At 37.1% G+C, this 24,303-nt stretch overlaps 1 protein-coding gene across 1 annotated transcript in view; it reads left to right on the forward strand.

Moving 5' to 3' along the window:
* Nucleotides 1-24,303, forward strand: part of tnr (tenascin R (restrictin, janusin)) — a 169,596-nt gene that overhangs the window by 35,601 nt on the left and 109,692 nt on the right. The window contains exon 2 of the mRNA XM_056236462.1: nucleotides 3,762-3,794. The gene's annotated coding sequence lies outside the window, so the exon portion shown is untranslated. The remainder of the gene's footprint in view (nucleotides 1-3,761; nucleotides 3,795-24,303) is intronic.

Here is a 24,303-nt window from a genome sequence, read left to right on the forward strand (position 1 = left end):
CATGAATTTGTCATTTTTGCCAAATCCTCTTTGAGCAGAAACGTTTTTTTTTTCTCAAATAAAACTCTGAGTACAAATTCTCAGTTTGGTCTTTTGAGATGCAAGAACTATCAAAGCACCTTCCTGCTCAGCCATCACTAATCAGCGACACACACTATAGGGATTCGAGGGACTGTGGGTCAGTGTGTCCGCAAACACATTTGTATAAAATCCTCTTCTTCTTATCTAGCCCAGTTTTCAGCTTTGCAATAAATCACAGCGCTTCTTAAGCAAAACAAAGCAACATCCTTCTCTCTCCAAAAAATAAGTAAATAAAAACTTCGAAGCTTACTTTGGTGAAGTGGGGATTTAATTTCTAAAGATTGCTTCAGCAGAAAACTCATAACATTAATATGGATCAAAGTCCAAGGCTTTGTTTTCCAAATTGACTGAGATTAATGAAGGATGCGGATTTTCTCATTAATTATTTGCGGAAGAGTGGTTTTACTTATTAAATATGTGTTACTGTCAAATTATGGTTTGGGAATTCATCCATGTAGATATTGCTGATATGACTGTAACTGTGTTTAGAAGCTGCAAGTAACTAAACCTTTAGAAACATAAAAAGCCCATATTATTCGTATAAAGAGGTTCTCGGAATTTTTCTGGCTTATACATCAAGCCGAATTGTCAGAAGGAGATCTAGAGGACAAATGTATTCAATAAATGAATAAATGAAGTATAATTACTGGAGAAAACACAGTGCCATTTCAGACAACATGACCTTTAAACAGCCCTTCAAAACAGCTGACATTTTCTGCTTTCCTTTTTAAATAGTCCACATAGAAAAATAATATTGAGAGAGAGAGAGAGCATTTTTCATTTACATTACGACTTGAGTGTATCTCACAAATTAAAAGGCCATACAGACCTATTCAAAATCCCTGGACCCCCAAGCTTTTGGGTCCTTGAGCTGTAGTGGGCAGTGGCAGAGATCTTGATGGATGGGGTAAGAGTACCCCGATCAATACTAACCTGAACTGCCCACACAGAAGAGAGAGAGAGAGAGAGAGAGAGAGAGAGAAGAATTGGTACGGGGTGATGAATATGAGCTTAACAGATGGAAGCATCTGTGTTTGTTTGAATGAGCTTCTCTTGAGAGTCTTACAACATGGTATATGCCTGTGCTGTAATGACACATTAAATCTGTTGTAAGACAATGTCTGCGGGAGCATTTCCTCTTACGAGGCAAAAAGTAGATATTGTTACTCATTAAAATCCCATCAGCCAAAATCACAGTATTCAGTTTTCTAGAAATGCTGTTTTGCTATTTGCTTCTATGCAGTGTATGGAGTCCTTATCTGAACTATTAAGATGACTAATTGGTCATTGTTTTAAAGTTCATCACACAGATTAAGTTCATGATAAAACTTATACATGGCTATGAAGTTATAAGTATAAGTTAAGGCCTTGAAATGAAGTTAAAAGGCTATAATGAAATGAAATGATCAAACAGTCTAGAATGTGTACAGTATTTTATTAATTCCTTGGTTTATAGGTTTGTATTCAAGCACTGTATTTTAGTAACTTGAGTCAAAACTAATTTGTGTTTTCTCAATCCTTTTTTTATTTTAGTTTCAAAAACATGTTTGCGTTATTATTAGGGCAATTTGTCACATGTATTTCAAAAGTTTTATTTTTTTATTTAACAATTTATTAATTGTTTATCTATTTTTATTGAATGATAATTGTGAAAATGTTTATCTTTTTTTTAAATCAGGATTTTACAGTATGTGTCTATTAATTGACATCCCCTGAAACATATTCACTGGAGTAAAAAAGTGTGACAACTATCCCCCTTTATATTTAATTATTTCTTTCTTTATTTGATATCAGTTTTTCTATTCTAAATGTACAGTTACAAAATATTGTCAGTTGCTGATATAAACTGACAAACGCTTAACTGACAATATATCTGCATGTTCAGTGCATGACATCTGTGCCACACAATCCTACACTATTCTATTCTCCTGGCAATGCCAATGATGGAACAGAAATATCAGGAGGGACAAGTCCTGCAGTTTTATGTCATTCCATTTGCACCTAAATCCTACATTCAAAGGTCACATCAATAAGTCTTTCTTTCAACCACATGCACCATTAATCATTCAAACTCACATCCGTCATCACAGAGGACTAATGTGTTCTCTAAAGATCTGTTCTGGCTTGAGGTTCACCCAACCACTTTTTTAAAAAAGTGTCATTGATTCCTCTGCTTTCACACTAAAGTTCTGTGAATATGTGACATCCTGTCTCAGTCTGCATTTATCTATTTTATAAATCAAGGTGATTTATAAAATACGCAGATTTATAAAATACGCATTCAACACGCAGTAGTGATGTTTCATTCCTGAATGAATCAGCATTTTAAACTAATTAGTGACGCACTCATAAAGACACACTTGTTTAGTTCATGAATGAATCAGCTTGTTTGAACGAATCGGCTGAAATGGATGACTCAATGACTCACTTATAAATAAGAGTGACTTGTTGCCAGGTATTTGGCATAACTACTGTATGCAACCTGCACTCCTAAAAATAAAGGTTCCCCAAAGAACCTTTCAGTGAACAGCTCTTAAAAGAACCACTTTTTTCTAAGTGTAAAAAATATTTTAATAGTCTAAAGGACCTTTTCCACTATCTAAAAAAAACTTTTGTTCAATGGAAAGGTTCCATGGATGTTAGAGGTTCCTTATGGAACCTCTAATGCCAATAAATAACGGTTATTTTTTTCACAGACTGTGAAAACTCTCCACCACGAATGGATTTTGCAAACTATTAATAAAAACAATATCTAATAACATATTTGTCTGTATGAAAACTTAATTATTCACTGTCAGTTATTCAATACATAAAAAAATACAATCTTGGGCTAATGAGTATATTACATAGGCCATGGAGTGAATTTAATAAATAAATCATCAGCATCATATTCATATGACAGTTGCTAAGGTTCTCCCGAGTTGTAGACCATCACCAAACAATCTAATGTGTCCACATAACTCTACATAATGGTATCCAGATTGTTGTATTATGTATTTTGTAATGCATACTTTAACTGTACTTTGCAGTAATGCATGGTGTTTACCAAAATATATAAATATAATAAATAATATAATATATAATATACAATAAATATATTCTGTAGAAAAGAGCAGCCTTTTTGAGCTAATGTTAAATGAAGGATTTTTTGTACTCTGGTTATGAAATGAAAGACATTGCTTATAGGTGCAGAACAACCTCTGGTAATGTCTTCCTCAAAAGAAACATTTATAAGCGGAACAAAAACAGTGCATGATTATGTGTTCTTCAGCAAACTAGACTTTAACTATGAAAGCCTTTCCTAAGACTGCAAGCACAGGAGGGATTTGCACCAGATGTAACACCTTTCTATTCTATTCATTTCTGTTTTTAACATTCCTACATTTGCATAACCAATGTCCAAGTTATGCTTTTATGACCCTTTTAACAAAAGGACCAGCCTCTTCAAAGCAAACGACATAGAGCGGAGCTAAATTATTATCTTCAACCATTCAGATATTTGTGTTACAGTACAATTCTCGCTGTGCTTGTTATGAATTATGAAAACGACTGAATTATTATGTAACTCACTTTTAAAAGGTTGAGTTTCCACCTTTGAGAATTTGAGAAAAAGGTTAAATCATTACATTGGATGGGTTGATGAAAATAATTATGATGCTATTTTTTTCTTCTTATTTCAGAAGACCACTGGGGACTTTGCAGAGCATCAGAGGGTAAGTGTGAAGATAAAGATATTCAATGTTTTTTAATTCATGCAAAATTAAATCCATTTATCCAATTTGATTTATTATTTGCCAATTAAAATAGCTTTTTTTTCTTACTGCACATATAATGGAAGAATTGATAAAAAATCTAATCCAATGTGATGGCGGAGGAAATTTGAAGTTTCAATGTTGCAGTCTAACAAAAGCATCACACTGCCTTGTGTTGAAAGGTCAGTGAGAAGAATCTTTATCATTATCAAACCTTCATTGCAAAGTAGTGTTTTTGTTGAGTCCTTCAACAATAACAATGTTTATGCAAATGTTGGAAGCATACAGTGTAACAGAACATCATCTCAATCTATTTAATTGCTGATTTTGCTTCACAGAGAAATTGTGGTGTCTAAGTAGCTGTCCAGGGTGCTAAATCAATGCAAACACATCGCTCAATACTAAAGCTCACCTCCTCTCCTTCTTAACAACCATTTTAGATGGCTCTGTATATGAGAAATTTACATAAAGGCAATCGGGGGAAATATACCCCCATAGTCTGGCCACCCCCCATGCCAGTCACACTTAAAGGAACACCTCTCGCAAAACAAGCGTCATAAGTGGCCCACGCTATAGAGAAAAAAATTGCAGCCTGTGTCTGGTAACAAATAGAGAGGAAGTGTAAATACACCGCACTGTGCATGAAATCAATGGAGTCCACAGCTTTTTCTAAGACCTGCTAATGCACTCAGCCTCATAAAGGATCTTTATTAGACCCAGACTGGGGCACTTTGTCAGGTCTTGATAATGTCTCAGAGACACAGATAACTGCTGGTAAAGAGCAGGGCCCAGATGAAGAGTGAAATGGGAAAATTACTGGCTGTCCCCAAAAGCAAATTATGGAAGCTGGATATTTCACATAGGCTAGTTCCACATGGAGCACACTTCTGTTCAAAAGATTTTTTAATGTAAAGTTGCTTATTCTCACCAGGGCTGCATTTGTTTGGTTAAATACAGTAAAATTGCAAAATATTATTCCATTTTAAAATAGGTGTTTTCTATTCTAATATATTTAAAAATGTAGTTTATTTTTGTAATGGAAAAGCTGAATTTTCAGCACTCAGTCTTCATCGTCACATGATCCTTCAGAAATTATTCGAATATTCCGATTTGGTGCTAAAGGAACATTTATTATTATTATCAATGTGAAAAACAGTTGTGCTGCTTAATATTTTTGTAGATACCATGATTCTTTTCTACATCTTTTTCATAATTCTTTGATTAATAGAAAAATCAAAAGAACAGCATTTATTTGAAATAGTAAAGACATTTGTAATGTTACTAAAGATTTCTGTCACTTTTGATCAGAACAACAATTTTAATTAAAATAATCTTTTTAACAGGCCATGTTAAACGCTTGTGATGCATAACCCTTTTTAATGAAGTGTGTGTAAACTGTACTTAGCACTAAGGACATACTGTATTCTGCTTCTGTGTGAACGTGGCCACACACACAGCTAGACCTTCCCAGTCCATGATGAAAATGGATGGATTTAGGGTCCTGAGTTCTAATCCACAGAAAGGCTTTTGTAGTTAAAAGGCCAGACCATTATAGTACGGCATGGCCTTTTTCAAAAGCATTTGGCAGAAAGTGGATTAAGTTATTGATTTGTGGAAAATGTCACAGCATAAATATTTGCGTTTTAATGCAGTACAGTGCAATCAGTGTTGACTTTTCTCAATGAGTTTTTCATTTCAGCCCTACAGCTGGAGCGAGCGGGAACTGTTGCCACAATTCATGCGCTTCTCAATAAGGGCTTATGTGTTTAGCATAGCTGAATGATTAGCATGCAAAACGAAATGAATTGCTTTCATTGATTGAGTTTCACACTGTCATTAACAGCAATGAAGACAGACAAGAGGCCATGGATGACTTGGCTCATTGTGGCGGAAAGCCTTGACGTTAAAACATATATCTCGTGGGATCTCACTTAACCTTTTTGTTTCCCGGTTTAAACGTGATAAATGACTGCATTAAATGAAAGTGAAACATTTTATTATCCTCGACAGTTGTGGAGCACCTTAGGTTTCAGGCCTTTTCTTTTGTGTAGTGGAATTTGATTGTTAAACGACAATTGTTCTCTGTCATTTACTGGTATTATGTGTTGAAGAATTTTTTAATTCTTAAAAAAAAAAAAAAAATTTGAATAAAAAATTCTTCAACGAAAATTTTTTCTTTTTTAATTAATAGCATTAATCGCCATCTCTGAAACCTTTTTTGGGCTCAAACTTTTTAAACCGTGTCATTTTTTTGGAGAATGTTTTTTGTTTTTTTTTGTCTTAGGGTCAGTCCTCAGAGATCTTTTGTAGGAAGTTTGGAGGCCATTATGTCACCAGGACAAAAGGGGAAAGATGCCATTTTAATTAAAGTTGGCAGATTTACCATCCACATAGGGTTTAAAACATCACCCGTCTGTGCAGATCGAGGCCGAAGTACCAGCGATAAAAATGATTTATGCTATAGGGCAGCGGAGAGATTTCTCCAAGGGACTGGCAGAGGAATTAGCACAGGCATTGGAAGGCTGACCTGTAATGAGGAGGAATGACATTAGATTCAAACCTTTAAAAACGATGCAGGGCCAAACAATCAGTTACTGCCTCAACATGGGCCCAACCCTTGCCTTGAGATTTATGTTTAACCTGGGATTAGAAGACCAGGGATTAGATCATAGAGGAAAAAAGATTCCAGATTTTCATTAGGCTATTTAATTAGTTTCAAACTCAAATTAGTTGCATATGTCAGTGCTGTTACCATAACTAAATCTAAAACTATTAAAGATTTAGTTTTCGGCGATTGAAATAAAGGAAAATAAAAAATGTTAAACTTAAAACTGCAAAATCTTAAATGTTTATTTGGCAACTAACTGAAAAAGCCACGCCCCCTAGTTATTGTTACTACGCCCGTCAAACAAATGGTCAAACACGACCAGCGCCACAGATAAAGATGTATACCCGTGCGTGTCAGTGACCTTTTTTGGAGCAATACCTCTGCGATATCCTCCAGATCGAGGCACAAGGGGTTACAGTATGCAGTGGAGGGATATATTCAAAACATAAAAATACGCAATAAAGGAGAAACGACTACTATCGAGGCTAATGCTTATACCGGTCTCAAGCGAAATCTGAGAAACCCCATGACCTGTAACGTTACCTCAAATACAACCAGCACAGCCTGGAAGAAGATTTTATAAGCTGGTTCAGTGGCTAATTGTTTGGAGTTAGAAATATATAACTCCCGCTGCATATTTAGTAATTTTGCCTCAGATACAGGATTATACATTCGCTTTAACAACCGCTTGCGTGTCATGCTGAATGCGATTTTCGTGTTTAAAAAGTAACTATAAGAGACGGAAAGATGCAGATAACCATACATTATTTAAGGTTATTTCTATTCATTACGATATTGATAACGTTATATGAACTGATGTTGTCAAATAAGCTTCATGCGTTCCCCGTTGCGAACGTGCACTCCTCTAGTCTAAACTGTAGTCTACGGGTGCACTGCTCTAGTGACTGCTGCTCATTTCCCCCCGAAAATATCATGTTATCAACAACCCTTTAGAAAACGTAATTCCTTTGTGGATCCTCTTGATCTGCTTTCTCCATGTTTCTTTGACTAATCTCAGTGTCTCAGTCTCACGCATGCTGCACGCGAGTTAACCATGTTCGACACATGTAACTGGGAGTGGGGCCGTCCACACTGTTTTATCCATTGTAGGCACCGCTCACGATGTGTTTTCGGCTTTGGGAATGGAAAGAACAGAACTCCTCCAGACAATCTCTCGGGGTATCTTGTGTCCGATTTACAAACGCCGTGGGCGCACCGCTTCACCATCTTGTTTGGAGTCAATGTTTGACGGACCTGCTCACATAGTAACGGTTGCTATGATGTGTGATTGGACAATGCCCGTTTTTGGGGAGGGGCTTGCGAACGGTCAATTGCACATTCTTAGTATACTTTCAGCTAAAACTGGGTAAAGAAGCTAAATATATTTTCTGTAATCGAAGAATCCAAAACACTTGGACTGGTTTCCTTAAGGACACATCTTCACATGTTTACAGAGAAAGTGTACGAAGGAAAATGAGAGCTTGCTTTGTTGATATTACCACTTTGACCTCAGTACAGTTATGAGTCAAAGACTCGCTCTCATAGCGCTCAGCTGTTGGTAATGGTTTTAGAAGCTCAGTTTCTATGCTTAGCTGGTTTTGAGGAAGAAAGGCAAATGTTTGAAGCATTTATGTGTGCAAAGGGTATGCAAAGACTCCAGGCACCAGATGCTGGAGACATGAAAGCAGGACCTTCAAAAACATTACACTCCCTTTGTTTCTTCACCTCAAACAGCTCATTCTGCTGAGAGTCCTCTGTCTCAAGAAACTGAGCTGAATTGATTCTCTGAAAAGATAATCATATTATTCCTCTCCCCCATGGAGAGACCAGGCGATTGCATCTCTGCCGTGGTGTTGTCTATCAGCACTGGAATTTTTAATTAGCACCTGGAAGCTAATATTTTATGCCTCCCCATGGCACATTTGAGCAGGCCAGTCGAGAACTGTTCATGTAACCATTTGGAGCGTAAATACTGTCTCCACACGAGTTCGTTTCTGAAGCAAGCAAAGGGAGAGTTAAAAAAAAAATCTCTGTTTATAAATATAGGGTGGGTAGTGGGTTACTAGGTCAACAATGGTGAACACTTCACATTGTGGTGAACAGCGCATTCCAGGGCCCAGTTTATGGCGGGGCCCTGCTCTGTCCATAACAGTGGACAAAGGTTTGCTACATTTAAGATTGGGTCTTTCTTGGTGGACTAAAACAAACAAACTGTCCAACGCCATCAGATAAAGATGCTAGGACAACAGCCAGACACCTCTTAGAGGGCAAGAAGAAGACCTCTGGTACCAATCCCAGGAAGGATATAACTTCTCATTGGTCCACATGCGGTTTCTGCCCTTCACCCCATCTAGAGACTAATTCCTAAGGTTGGCCTGTGACTGTGACTGCCATACAAATTCCTCAGGACCTCAGCAGCAGAGGGTGAAACAAAGAGAGACCACAATGATCCATCCAAATCCATTCATAACTATGTTTGGAAACCTTAAAACTGATGTAAACTACACGCATCCATTTCATACTTATTCAGAGAAATATGTATTCTTGGTAGCAGCTATTTGTATTGCAACATCTTACACACATTCAGCTGTTGATGTACAAATGAATGAATGCATGACAGTTCAATATTTTTCCACCTTGTTTGGATATTTGTTTAGAATATTGCCAAATGTATTCTGGTGGTGGTTTGGAAAGTGCGAAATGCATTGTTAAACCTTTAAATACGTTTTAAAGACTTCTAACTGTGTACTTTATGCAAATAAGTTGCACACAGCAAAGAAGGGTTGGCCAGACTGTGTGTGTTCCTTCTGATGCCAGCAGCCAATCACAGCAGTGAAATAGAGAAGCGCCAAATTGCAATCTCCTCCTCATCTGAAAGGGATACAGGTATCCTTTCAACAGACACTCCTTGTTCTGAGTCTGGTGAGACATAACACATACACAGTTCTGAGACTCTTGTTCGTCTCGAGAGAGGGACAACAACAGATTCTATGATCTTTGTCTACAGCTTGTGAGGCAGCAACAGATATGACCACGTTCTGAGCCTCCAGTCTATGAGGAAAGAGACATGAACAAACACTACGTTCTGAGTTTTCATCCAGTGAGACTGTAACGACTACAGCAGACTGTAACGACTACTACTACGTGCCAGAGAGAAAAAAGTGGATTGACCAAGTTCTGAGTGTCTGGCCCAGAGAGGCAGAAGACACACAGAGACATTTGCAACAAGGCTAAGTTCAGGTGAGCTAACCTTCACTTCAAGGTACCTTAATCTGCATGTTCCAGATTAAGGACCTTCTGCCCCTACTTCAGGGCCTCGTCTGCGTGTTTCAGATTTTAGGACCCTTGGGTGCTCCAGGAGATCAGCATCCCACAGAACTTTGTGTTCAAGGCTGTTGAAACGGATTCTGGCTCCTTTCCTCAGTGCATTGTCACCCAGCACAACCAGTGGAAGACGTCACCGTCATCGGACTGCTCACTCGTCCACGTGGAACCTTAAAATCACTTAACCAAACCTCCTTCCAGAGACATTGGCATTGTTGTATATTATCAGTATATCATTTTACATTAGAGGTTATATAGCTGGTGCTAATTAATAACAAATAATCTTACTTTTATTTGTTTGATGCATAATGAGGTTCTTCACCTTATTAGTTTCAGAGAAGATAAACAACAATTTATCATTCCATAAGATAACGTAACTCTTCCATAGCCACACTCAACTTAATCACTTGTATTTTATGCAACTTATGCACTTTATTCCTTTATCTTTCATGGTATTCATTAGTAGTTGTGTCAGTTATTCTATTATTTATTGTATTACACTTGTGTCTTCCTTGTGCTGATAATACAGAAGAGGCTCTACAAGTTAAGATAAATCAGCTGACCAACTCACTACACTTTACAGTAATTCTAAATGATTGAACAGCCTCCTGTGGGGAGTTTTCTCATACTGCCAAGGTAAAAGACCTTGACTGGTGCCCTGAACGAAGAGAGGGGGGAGGTGGTCATCTGATGTACTCATAACCACACCTTAAAGGTGCATTGTGTAAAATTTAGGAGGATCTGTTGACAGAAATGCAATATCATAAACATGACTATGTTTTCAGTGGTGTATAAAGACCTTACTTAATGAACCGTTATGTTTTTATTACCTTAGAATGACCCATTTCTATCTACATACACCGTGGGTCCCCTTTACATTGAAATGCACCGACATGTTTCTACAGTGGCCTTAAACGGACAAACGCGGTTTGTTACTATGTTGTTCTTCGTGCAAGGAAGCTAGCTAAAGTCAGCGAATAAAAAAACTGACACAACGATGAACAAGTAACAATAATATTCGCAATAACATATCGTTTTACTGAAGATTAAAGTAAACCTAATTTCTTAATTTATATTTGTAAAGAAACCTCATTGCTTAAATCACTCTAATTACTGTTAATTAATTACGAGTACATTTAAAAAAAAATTAATTACGAGTGCATATAAATAAAATAAAATAATGTATTGATTCATGATAAAGTGGGAGCCTTTAGATGCCGCTAAAAATCACACACTGCACCTTTAGGTGACGAGTGATCCAAAAATCATAACGTAGCGTCCTTGGATGGACGAAAGTAAAATCACTACAACATTTATACTGTATATTTAGCCTTAGTATTGTATGAATCATGCATTTTTTAGGATCTGGACATTTTTCAGGATCTGAACATAGGTATTTATTGGTATTGTGTATGTAATAAATGGCAGTGGTTTTCAACTTGTGGGAAAATGTAACAGAAGACATTGGGTCTCATTCAATAAGAATGTGAATGCACGTATTTGTGTGCAAAACCTGTGTGTGACAAACCTTATAAGTTCCTATATGAATTTCTTTCTAAATTTAGTTTAAAAATGTACAACCAATTGTAAAAATTACAAACTCTTGAGTGGCCTTAAAAATAATTCACTGTATTAAGCCTAGAAAAATGCAAATTTGTGGAAATGGTGATGTCATGCGCATTACGGGCCCTATTTTAACGATCTGAAACGCAAGTGTCAAAGCGCAAAGCGCAAGTAACTTTGTGGGCGGATCCCGGCGCTGTTGCTATTTTCCCGGCGGGATAAATGCCTCTTGCGCCTGGCGCAAATCTAAAAGGGGTTGGTCTGAAGTAGCTTCATTATTCATAGGTGTGGTTTGGGCGTAACGTGAAATAAACCAATCAGAGCGTCATCTCACATTCCCTTTAAGAGCAGGCGCGCTTGTTCTAAAGCGGATTCCTATTATAACGGTGGATTTGCCAGGCTTGCGCCAGGAGCGGTTCGCAGCCGAGGAGAGCAACGTTCTCGTCAGGGCCGTAAAACACAGAGAAGTGACATTGGGGATGGATAAACCCACCCAAATTAACTTCTGTTAAACAGGCGTATGATAATTTGGGTAAATGTGTAAGCTACATGTATGCTTTTATAATAAATTATCTATCTATCTATCTATCTATCTATCTATCTATCTATCTATCTATTGTAATAATGTATGATTTGCAAAAATGAAAACTGCTGCTTAGTTGAGAGAATCAAAGTGTATGCGCGTTGTGCACACGCTACATTGATTATGGCCAAGCATGCGCCCTTAAAATAGCATAATGAACAACGCGCAACGTGCCACTGACTTTAGACTAGGTTTTTTCTGGTCAGTGGCGCAATTGTTTTATAGAACAGCAAAATAGCATGAGGGAAAGTTTGCGCCGGAACACGCCTCCTCTTTGCGCTGAACCGCCCCGGGGAGCGCAAGTGTATTTCTTAGTTAACCGACGTGTGTCTGTGGAGGGAAAAGCCCGCTTTGCGCGGGTGCAAAATAGGAATGATACATGCGTCAGTGTACAAAGTCATTTGGGCCGGGTGCAAGATAGGGCCCTATTAGTTCTGTCTATATGCATATAGATTTTCTTTACAAAGTGACATTGCCAACTACTTGCCTGGCATGAGTAATACAGCTTTTTTTTTTTTTATCGTTTTCGTAAATGGGGATCGTTTTGACAACGTTGTCGTACACGAAAAACACAAAGGGAAAACCTTTCCATTTTTAGTACATCGTTGTCGTGTAAACGTGCACTTAGTTGCCGGAAGAAGTTTTACAAAACGCAATCCAATACCAATAAAACCTGAAGTCAAAACAATAACCAAACGTAACAAAAACCCTTGAGAAATGTGTACTGGGGCTGTTCTGATGTATTAATACAGCATGCATTTTTTCAGCATTAGTTAACAGACTCCACCTTGCATGTTTATTAGTGCTCAGGCATGCACAGCAGTGGATGTTGAAGTTATTCACCCCGAGAGTGATGGGAGCTTCCGCCACTCCGCGCAGCGTGGACAGCTAGGGTCAGTTTAATTGCGAACGGGTCAAGCAATAATGAAAGCCTTTCCCCCGCAAATAACCACAGGGCAGCAGCAAAGACAGGTCCACACAAAATACTGCATAAAGTTCAATCACTATTGGTTATTTTTCAGCCTGTCAAGGAAGTACGCTGATATTAACGACAAATGGGTCTGGCAAAGTGCTATCTAAACAACTCCGTGATTCAAGCGTGCTTGTGAGTCTCTTTTGTTAATTACTAATTGCCAGGATTAGATCTGAGATCCATTGCCTCATGCATTTTAAATGAGGTGAGTCTCAATGATTTCTTATTAGTGCCTCTGCACAAGAACTGCATTTAACGTGTATCGAGCTGTTCTAAGTACACAGCAAAAATAGCAGAATGCTCTTAAGATTTTTTTTAATACATTATTTTCTGTATTGCTGGAATCTAATAAAGTCACCTTGATTGCGAGGCTAAAACACTTTGATTCACTTCTTTGTTCTGAGAAATGAATTGAGCTTACATATTATATATATATATATACATATATATTTATTTATTTGTTTTTTTTGTTTTTGTTTTTTTCAAGCAGAGGAGTGACCTTGTAAAAGAGCAGGCACGGATATGCATCATCACACTTACCAAACGCTGAATACAACCTGGTTGAATGTAATGCATTCTGTTCAACACTGTCATGCTCACAGAGAAACAGGGAGGGAAAATAGACCTAAATATTTAAACAGAAGGAGGTCAAAGGATACAGTGAAAGCATCAGTTTGTTTATAAAGTGATAGGGACTGTTGGAGGGAGAGTGGTGCACAGATGTGCTGATTGTTTCATCACAAAATGGAAATGTCTTAGCTTTTGAATAATAATTAGGTTATGCACTAACAATTTAAAATAAGATTTTGATAAATAGTCTAGGCCTATATGATGAATTCACCCAGGTCTGTTGCACAGTATTTGCTCATTTCCAAGTCTAAAAATGTCCAAATCAATAGCAAATTGAGTTGCTATTTTTCAAATACAACAAAAATCTCTGGCATTTTAGGGAATCATTTTTCTTGCTGATCAAATTAAATGCTCAAATATTCATTCATCTGCCACTGTTGGTCCCGGGATTTTGTTGTACTGCGGATAAATGGATCAGTCTGAATGTTAAGTAGGATTTTTTATTTGAGGATTCAAATGTGCCCTAATCTACCTTTTTATTTTAATAAATCAAAATTGCATTTGTACAGCATCATGAGTTGGGGTACATTTCCTTGCATTTTATTTTGTGGTTTCAATAGAATATATAGTGACGTGCAGAAATGCAATAGATTTGGATGCGCTTAATTATTTGATAAGAAAAAATGGCCGATTGACCATTACATTTTCCAAAAACGTTGTCACTCCTCATTAATATGTCTGATATCATAGACTGATGCGTTTCTTTTAATCACATGTATTACAGGTATATGTAAATCTGGCCCCATGCTAATGGAGTGCAGGTCTGCTTTCTGTTTGCATTACAGTACAAAAAGCTTCTACCATTCCAGCTTGCTTTAGCCCCTTTGAAGATAAATGAAGACATTTTTTAACACATTCCTCTTCAGCAAAGAACCCTCACATATCCTCCAAGTTATATTCCCACCCACCTGGAAATTAATTGGTAGTCTCTGAGATGGAAAGAGAGAGAAATTCAGGCTCCATCTGCTTGTTCCTGCTGCCATACGTGCACATTAATTCAACACATCTCTTGCTGTGCTAAAATGATATCCTGATTATTCAAAAAAAAATATATATATATATGCACAGAATAAAAGCATTCTAGATTATTTTAAGCTGGTAACTTATCACTGACAGTGCAGAGAGTGGAAAATTAGGGTTTTTGCTTTGAAATTACGGTATAACTATGAACCACAAAAAGGGTTGGGAATCATCAGTATGTTTTTGTTAAATACTGAAACCGAATGATGCTCTGTTCCCTTTTTTTTTTTCGCCTGTGTGTTCTTACGATGTGGAAGAAATATTGGACATACTCTGATAGATATTACTGCAATACTTTTAAAATGGACCACAGTTCCTAAATCCACAGCCCAAAAAACAGGCAGTGCATTAAAGGTAGGGTTGGCAATTTTCAGAGAGGCTAGCAATAGCAAGTTAGCTTTGAAAACATGAGATCTCATCCTCCCTTCAATTACATTAAAATTGCAATGAACATAAACAACTTAAAGAGCACTGACTTGTACCACCTGACTGCTGTAAAATAATTTCGATGTTGATAGTGTTGCCATTGAAGCGCATAAATTTGAGTCACGAAGCGCTCCGAATATAACTTCACAGGTTTCCATCTCTTCCAAAATTACAGTAATATGGCGTAAACGCAGCTTAAGGGCGTTCACACGTGGCTTCTTTTTTGTCAAGAAAAAGTTGACAAGGGCGTTTTTTTAGTAGGGAAAAAAAAGCTGGCGGCGTTTGGTTCCAAATAGCAGCCGAGGGCGTCTTTTTTTGCTATAACAACAGCTTAACTGTTGCTGAGCGAATGTTAATGTTAGCTTATGTTAACAGATAGTTTTGTTAACGACAAGTAGAAGATGATACACTTTCCTGAACAACCAAGGATCCGTCCAATGTGTGCCCACACAGCCTCTTTTATGGTGTATATTATATGTAACCATGTCTATATACCTTGTTTGGTGGTTTTATCGATGTAAACCAACAACTGTAAAGCGTCTTTGAGTGTCTAGAAAAGCACTATATAAATTAAATGTATTATTATTATTATTATGTTATGGTAGAGTTTTGTGCTCATGTCATATAACTCCTTGTGCTCCGACACGAGCACAATAAGTCCATCTACCGTCACCTTTACCATTTTTTCTTGTTGTTAGGGAAACGACAGGTCTCGCTACTCGCTTGTCATTGGTCAGCTGTGAAAAAGGCACTTGACAAAGGATGTTTTTTCAGAAAAGTTGAACTTCATTCAACTTGAAAAGACACTCTGAGCTGCAAAAAAAGAGACTTCCATGATGGCGTTTAAAAAGCGCTCAGGACTTTTTTGAAAACCGTTCGAACAGTGTAGTCCAATTACAGAACGAATCGGTTCCTTTTATTTAATAAAAAACACAGTCCAGTGTAGTCTGATTAGCAAATGATTGACACAAATGAGTTGGTTCATTTTAGTGAATCAAAAACATACAGTGCAACCAGCGTAGTCCGTTTCCCGATCGAACATGTGTCAGCGAAAGAGGAAAAAAGCCATGCCGACCACGTACAAATTACAACTTTTGCCAAAAGCCTTTGCCAACTGGTTGCATCGGCAGTAGACCTATAATGAACATGTAAGCGGTAACCCTAGTATGACTAGCCTACTTAATCACCTTTCAGCAAGTCATTTAGGAGTTATGGGCAAATGTTATGTTACCTAATTAATATTTCAGATCGTTCTTACACCTTGTTTAGAAAGCATATCGAAAACATGGGTTTGCCTTTGATAAGAAAGAGCCAATCTGTGCATAGAAATCTACTAATGACCCTTTTCCTTGTGCTATAAAAAAATATATACCTGTACATTTATGAAGCACGTAGCACAATCACATTGATGCGTAAATCCTATTTCCACCCACAATAAAATAATTTTTCACCTATCTAGCATTCTGGGTTCATTGCACATTCCTTTTATTTTAGATTCACTACCTCACTAGATGGATATGATGCATCCAAGATGTTTAACAGAACCTCCATTTATTACATAACCATGCATTTATATACCACATTACCAAAGGGATGGCTTTAAAGAAGAATCGGCTGTTCCTTACATACAGTATATTGGGCTAGCACTGCATGTTGTGTCTGAAAAAGAAGCAGAGCTTGGGTGCAGGGTACATTACATCAATCATGCTAATCCTCCTGTTCCGAATCAGAGGGCCAGCTAAGCCAGAGGGAAGCAGTTGAAGTTCTAGAATTGCTCTTTGGAAGACAAGCCTGTAATTTGATAAAAAGTGCAGGAAGGGTGAAAAGGGATCTGAGAATGAGTCGTGTGCCATATCATTTCTGTGATGAAAATTGTGATGTTAACGCCACCTGTAAATTATATCTGCAGATGGCTACTCCTTTGTGTTTTGCACAGAGGTTGTAACACAATCCTCAGTAGAATGAGGTGAATACTGATTTTAAAAGGCAAATTAGTGTTGGCAGAATATGACTGGACTTCAAAACCAATCAAAATGAATTTATTCTCAGAAAAGGACCATTGGCTATACCTGTCCTTACATAAATAAATAATGTAACCTCTATAGAACAGGGGCACAAACTATTAATGAAACCACCTAATGTGTATTATGAATTAAAAAAAATACCACAATAAGTACAAATTATCCCAAGGCAAGGTTTCTTTATTACTATGTTGTTCCCAAAACAAGGATAATAATAATAATAAAAAAAAAAACAGATTAAACAGAACAAAATGTTCAAATGTATACAGCATTGCAGTTCTTTTTCCTTCACTAGTTTATTAGATTACGTCAGTACACATTTTCTGAATCATTCTTCAGTGAGACTTAAAAATAAGAGTTTAAAAATAAGAAACCTTTAAGGAACCGTTAGTATTAATGTATTCCCCTTTAAATCACCAATACATTATTACATGGCCAAGGCACTAGACCATATAGATGTTCTTGGCTGAACTATGTCTTGCTTACTAATTACTCCTAATATAAGGTCCCAATTGATTCTGTGAGAGTGCATTGATTGGTTGGATTTTAAAAAGGCCTAGACACCCCACCCCACCCCAATACCTCAGAGGCTGAAGCCGACACCCCCTGCTGCGACAGGGAGTCATCGATTTGCCAGGAAAACAATGTGCGTACGTGCACATCCAGATGGCAGCCAATATTGGCTAAGTGTTTGTTTTTATCTGGTGCAATCAGAGGAACTTCCTCCTCACAGCAGATAGGTGACTAAAAACCCGTAGATAGAGTTGTAAGACTTACTGGTAATGTGTGATGCCTCAAAATTCAAGTCTTTTTTTCTTTTCCTTTTTTTCTCTTGGACTGTTTAATTTGTAAAGAAAAATGTGTAGTTATTAGGGGGAAAAAAATATTAATTGCTTGTTTTTTATTGTTATTTTCTGTACAATTAATTGCACTAAATTTTCACATCAAAATGACAGCTCTATTTTTCCTGAATTAAACTACCACTTTACTTTGAGCTCTAGAGACAGAACAAGTTCAATGACAATCTACTGCTAACATTGCAATAAGTATTCACTGCCAGTTCTAGCTCTCATTGCCTGGCGAGAAGGAGGTGATGTGCAAAGCGAGGATGGCATGATGTAATACTGGATCAGTCCCATTGCAATAGAGGTGGATTTAAACCATGGCAAACAGAAAGGCTGAGGGGCACTACTCTGAATCACTGAGCATCAATGGACTGAAAGAACAAAAAAGAGGGATAGATAGAGACGGAATGATTGAGGGGGAAATCAATATACGGGTTCTGAATACCTGGCTGAGATGTTCAACAAATCTAACAAGCAAACTCATTATTTTGAGATTCAGTTTATATTTATAGCTTCCTTTCCGCAGGGATAGTTCACCTAAAATATTAATATTTTGTCGTCATTTACTTACATTTTGTCTGTATAACGTGGTATGGTAGAACATGTTCATGGTATGCTGCTCTCGTGGATGTTGACCAGGGGATGTCAAGCAACAAAAAGGACAATAAAATTGCCATAGTAATCCATATGACTTGTGCACTATTATCCAAGTCATCTGAAACCATATGATAGCTTTGTGTGAGGAACAGATTACAAATGTAGCTTGACCGTTGTTGCCATTCTCTTTCATTATATGGAAAAGAGCAGCTTCCATAAATCCTTGTTCATTGGAAGAAATTAAGTCATACAGGTTTCAGAAGACAGGTGAGTAATACAAATTTTTTGGTGAACTTTTTTGTTTAAATGTCAAAAAGCAATGTAAAATGATGCTTACGTTTTCTCGGCTTAATAGTGCACGGCAACAATTTCACTCTCATATAAACTGGGTTATGACTGGGGGAGGGAAAGGCATTATGGCAATTAATTACATCCATGCAAAAAATGATAAGCACATTACAGAAGCCTTTTCTTTTTATGCACAAACACTGCCACTACCACAATTACCATCATGGCAGTACTTGGATACCAGATCTCACTTAAAATGTCAAACGGCTGCTTTACATTCAAATCTATCCAATTTCCGGCAGTGACAAGCATTAGACACAAGATGGATAAGTGGGTGGAATCTGGATTTAAATGAAAGTAAAATCATTCGCTCCACTAATGAGACATGAAGCCATTTGGCTCCTTTCACTGAAGTCAGGTGCATGTAATGCTTTGGTGCATTGCGTACATGCATCCTGCTTGATTGCAATTTATTTTTAGGATATGGAGACTGTGGTGGCAGAATGAACAAACCTTTTTCTTATGTGGCAGAGGAGAAAATAGCTGCAGAGTTGGCAGCAATCTCTCATGGATATTCCTTTGTCCTTGTGGACATCAGTACTGTGCAGCATAAAAATGATAAACTGGAATCAACACAAAATAGTGTTTTATATATGTTATTCATAATGAAGAGATGATCTAAGAAATGAAGATTTGAGATCTGTGTCCGTTTTTCATCCTGCGACAGGTGCCTAAACAGTCAAAGCATTCTGAGTGTATGACGTGAGACCAGAGGTGTTATTCAGCAAAAAATCCAGACAACAATGTTGACCAGTGCAGTAAATTAGATGTCACAGAAAGGTCTTGGAGCTTGTTCTGGTGTGATGATCATAAAAAGATCATAAAATTCAGTGATGGATAAAAAAGAAATATGGTTCATGGTTGGCGATTGAGCAGATTGACAGATCCTAGTAAAACCCCAGCATTCTCAGATAGAGTACATTTTTTTTATGTCATATCTCAAATAGAAGTCATGTCTGGTACACTACTTGAAAATTTGAACACAAAGTTTGAAAGTTTTTATTTACTCAACAGGTGTGCAACGAAATGATTTTGGCATTTAATATGGCATTGGTTTATAACCGCACCATCTTGAACTGTAAATATTATTAAATGAATTACAGTACAGAGTGATGCGAGCCAAATTATGGACTGCCAGGGGGCTACAAAGCCTGAGGCCATGTGGTCTGATATTGCCAAAGAAAACTGAACACCAAAACCCTAAGCACGCACAGTTCAAACTTACAACTCTAATATGGCAAATAGCCTTAGGAACCCTTACATAAAATGCAAGAAGACCATCTAACATATTACATTCCTTCAAAAGGTCCTAGCTATAGGCTTGAGAGTTGAAACTGATTTGATTATAAAGAACGCATACACACAGTATCAAATTGGTTATTTTTTAATTAATCAGTATCCGATATTGGAAATTTAACTGTGCATGCTAATTTATACTCTCAGATTACACTCCTGTTCAAAAGTTTGGGGTCAGTAAGAGTTTTTAAAGGTTTTTGAAAGAAGTCTCAAGGCTGCATTTGTTTGATTGTAAAATACTGTAAAAACAGTGATATCGTGAAATAATGTTTCTATTTTAATATATTTTAATATGTAAGTGTGCCTAAATTATCAATAATTGAACACTAATAAAACCTATGTGAAAGCTGTCATTTATTACAAATACTACCACCAACTCGGTTTTATCATTATTTAATATATTCGTCTTATAACATGATAGAGACTAATTTAAAAACACTGGCAATCTTTAAAAATGTAATCCGTCTAGACCGCTGATTTTCCATGAAGACAAGAAAGTTATTCCAAAGCTCGGATAAGAATAGGCCCACCTCATCAGGTGCAATTTCACAGAAACTGTCACAGTATTTAATTTCCCATTTCCAGTGGCTGCGTCCGACCAGAGCTCACTGGTTTAAGACAGAGCAAAATAGGCCAATAGCATTTAATTGCCGGGTTTTATGGCAACTGCAGAGAAGTAATAGCTAGTCAGCAATTCTGTCCACATGATAGATTCTGCTGATGGTCGTGGGCTTTACAGCAGTGTAAGAAGGCATTAAGACAGTAATGCTGGGTTAAGAAAGAGCAGGTGAGGCCGGCAGGCACAGGCCAATCCACATATTCTCATCGTCTTCATCAGCTGCACTTCCCATGTCTCTCATTTGATATTATGGATGTGCCAGGATGATGCAGGCCTGTTGGGATAGAATTACGGGAATGTTTTTGAATGAATTCTGTCTGTTTCATTTTGAAATGAATTATGTCTGTCATCATTCACTCATCATTTGTTCCAAACCTGTATGGTTTTCTTTCTTTCGTGGAAAACAAAAAGGAGAATTTTGACTTCAAAAGTGTCTTGTGACACAATTCATACACTACCATTCCAAGTCATACACTACCAGATCATATACTACCATACCAAAGTTTGGGGTCAGTAAGATATTTTTAATGTTTTTGAAATAAATCTCTTATGCTCATCAAGTGCTGCATTTGTTTAATCAAATACAGTAAAAATAGTAATATTGTGGAATATTATTACAATTTAGTTTAATGTGTAATAGATTCCTGTGATAGCAAAACTGAGTTTTCAACATCATTACTCCAGTCTTCATTGTCACATGATCCTTCAGAAATCATCATAATATGCTGATGTGGTGCTCGAGAAACATTTCTAATTATTATCAATGTTGAAAACAGTTGTTGTGGTTAAAATGTTTTTTTTTTGTGGAAACGGTGATACATTTTTTGCAGAATTCTTTGATGAATAGAAAGTTCAAAAGAACCGCTTTTTTTATATAAATCTTATGTTACATAATATCTTAACTGTAATTTTTTATCCATTTAATGCCTCTTTGCTAAATAAAAGTATTACTTTCTTTAAAATGACTGCATGTATGCACTGCTTTTGTGGTGCTTTTGTCAGTTTGCAACTATGAGCAGTGTGAACATTCTGTCTTTTGACCTTGCATGAAAAAATTAATAAATAAAATTAATTCATACAATATAAGGGCATAAGTAAATGATGACAGAACTTTCATTATTGGGTGAACGATCTCTTTAATTCTCCGCAAACACACACAAAGCACTTTTTTGCATTATAGACACATTTCAAATGGGATTGGATTGATCGACTTTACGTCAGATGGCACACAAACATCCATAATGAAAAATGACTGCATGCATATATCTTACCAGAGATGCAGCTGAAAAGCATTGTTCAAAAGGATGTGGGAGGGGGCGCAAGCTGTCTGAATAAACCGTCTCCTCTTCTATTGACCTGAGTGCCAAAGCACAACAGCAAACACAAGGTATCTATTATTGTCTTTGCGGTGTTTGCCAGCAACAGAGAAGTGCTGATACTGATATATACTAGAAAAGTGCTTTCAGTTCAAAAAGACCTCAATCTCACTGACACAGCACCAGGAGTCACAGCATTCCCACTTGGACCGAATCAACACTGTATTTTGATGGCGGACAACATATTTTCTTTGTTTGTTCTCCTTTTGTTGATGTATTAAGTTTGCCAGTAGATTCTGTGAGCTCTGTGATGGAAAGAGTCAGAAAGAATTAGTGGATTAGTTATATTTCATTAATGTGTAAAGTAAATTTAAAGCCCCCCATATCAAAGTATCATATCATAATTATTCAAATTTAGGGAAAAAATAATTTAACTGTATGGTGTGAAATTATTATATTTAACAACAGAGAAAAGAAATAAAGTGCTGGATTATTAACAGTGGACATGATGGTATATTTAGCTATTCTTTCTTAAAAATGGGCATTCTGGAAAATGGGCCAAAGTGTTGGAATAGCATTAGGTGAATATGAATATTTCATGACAAAACAATCTCTGACCAGTCACTAGGGCATTTGCTGCTCCTTATTAGCAAAGTCATTAAAACTCACAAAAGACATAAAAACAATGCTAATTAGCTCTTATGATTGTCCTTCTGGTGCACGTCCCGAATTTTTTTTTTTTATTATTCCTTTCATCACTAACCTCTTCATTAATAATGAACACATTCAGATCTAAAAAAAAAAAATTCTGCATTTGCTCGGCCTTCATTTTCAATTGTTTTGATGCATTTTCCACCTAAGGTATCTTTGAGATGATAACATTTTTGTTGAAATGGAAAATCATTGATCCCAGCATGATAATGCCACCTAAATGTCTTTTAATAAGCTAAAATAAAAAACAAACAACATACCGAGAAAAAAAACTGTACTGCCAGTGTCTATTTACAAATACAAACAGCCAATCTTGATGGCAAGGCCATTTTCTCACTTCTAAAACACGTAGTATGAATATGAGAAAATAGCTGCTGCCTAAATAAATATGACTCATTTGTTGTGCCCCAACAACACTTCTGTCTTTTTGCATATCAGCTTTTAATATAGCAAATGGGATAATATCTTTAAAGTTGGCTCAGTAATCATAAATTGAATAATGGCGTTACATGAAAGGTATCAAACCTGGCTGGAAACCAAAAGGTCCACAGTAATACACCATCAGTCTCAGTTGGCTTGTTACTATGCATTGAGAGAGTGCAACTTTTCAGCAGTTCAATCTTACGAATAGCTTCCCAATGTCACAAGTAATGGACCTTTACAGCTGAGCATGCTTACATATTTGTCTCAGGTCTGCCAAGTAGTCTTACGATAACAGATTGAACAGGTACCAGCTTTTAGCGTTCGCCGGCACGTTTGGTGCCTCGAGGCACTGACTTATATCCATGTCCTTGATAGAGCTTGATAGGCATTGACAGGTGAGTGTAAACCCAGCACTGCCCTGCCTACCTGTGACTGATGTTGAGCATTTAATGTGCATCAGCGCTTTCAGATCTTATTATGAAGCCTAAGCTGGTATGTGCCTCTGCCTGTTCGGGAAAAACCTGGAGTCTACTCACACTTCCTCCATTTTTTCCTCATAATCTCATTGAGATCTGTCAACTAAATGGCCATTATGTTTTCCAGCCCTCAGTGAGCATGATGCATAGGCGGCGGTGGAAAATCTGACTCGGGTTCACTTTAAATCGAGTTGAGCTAACGCCGTTAGTGTAGATGGGGAAAGGGCTTATCCTTGAGAGCTTTTATACGATGACATTTTGTGGGGATGTTTATAAAGCATCAGCGGTAAACGGTGATATGCATCATCTCTTTGCTTCTGGTCGTTCGGTTATGGTGAAATTGACAATTTGTATATCTCTTGAGTCATTTTATTTGGTTTAACACGTCAGCTCAACCAAGGAGAAAGGGTGAAATTTTCCAAATACACGGTCTTCTGCCAATTTCAGAAATGCATGGGTATCTGATTATCTATTTTCTACGGTGAATTTTGGCTCTTGCATTGCAGAACTTGCCATTACACCACGGTGGCATTGACACATTTTGAAATGACTAACTGCCAGGAAATGTTCCTAACAGTCTTTTTTTCCCATTACCTTAACTACCCTATTGATCAGCTAGAGGAAAATGAAACATTCGGAAGTCAGTTGTTGGCACCATATTTAAGCTTTCAAGAGAATAAGAGTGAGAAAG

This window comes from Rhinichthys klamathensis, unplaced genomic scaffold, assembly GCF_029890125.1.
Source record: "Rhinichthys klamathensis goyatoka isolate OS25496 unplaced genomic scaffold, OSU_Roscu_1.1 h1tg000446l_1, whole genome shotgun sequence".
In the NCBI taxonomy this organism is placed as follows: domain Eukaryota; kingdom Metazoa; phylum Chordata; class Actinopteri; order Cypriniformes; family Leuciscidae; genus Rhinichthys; species Rhinichthys klamathensis.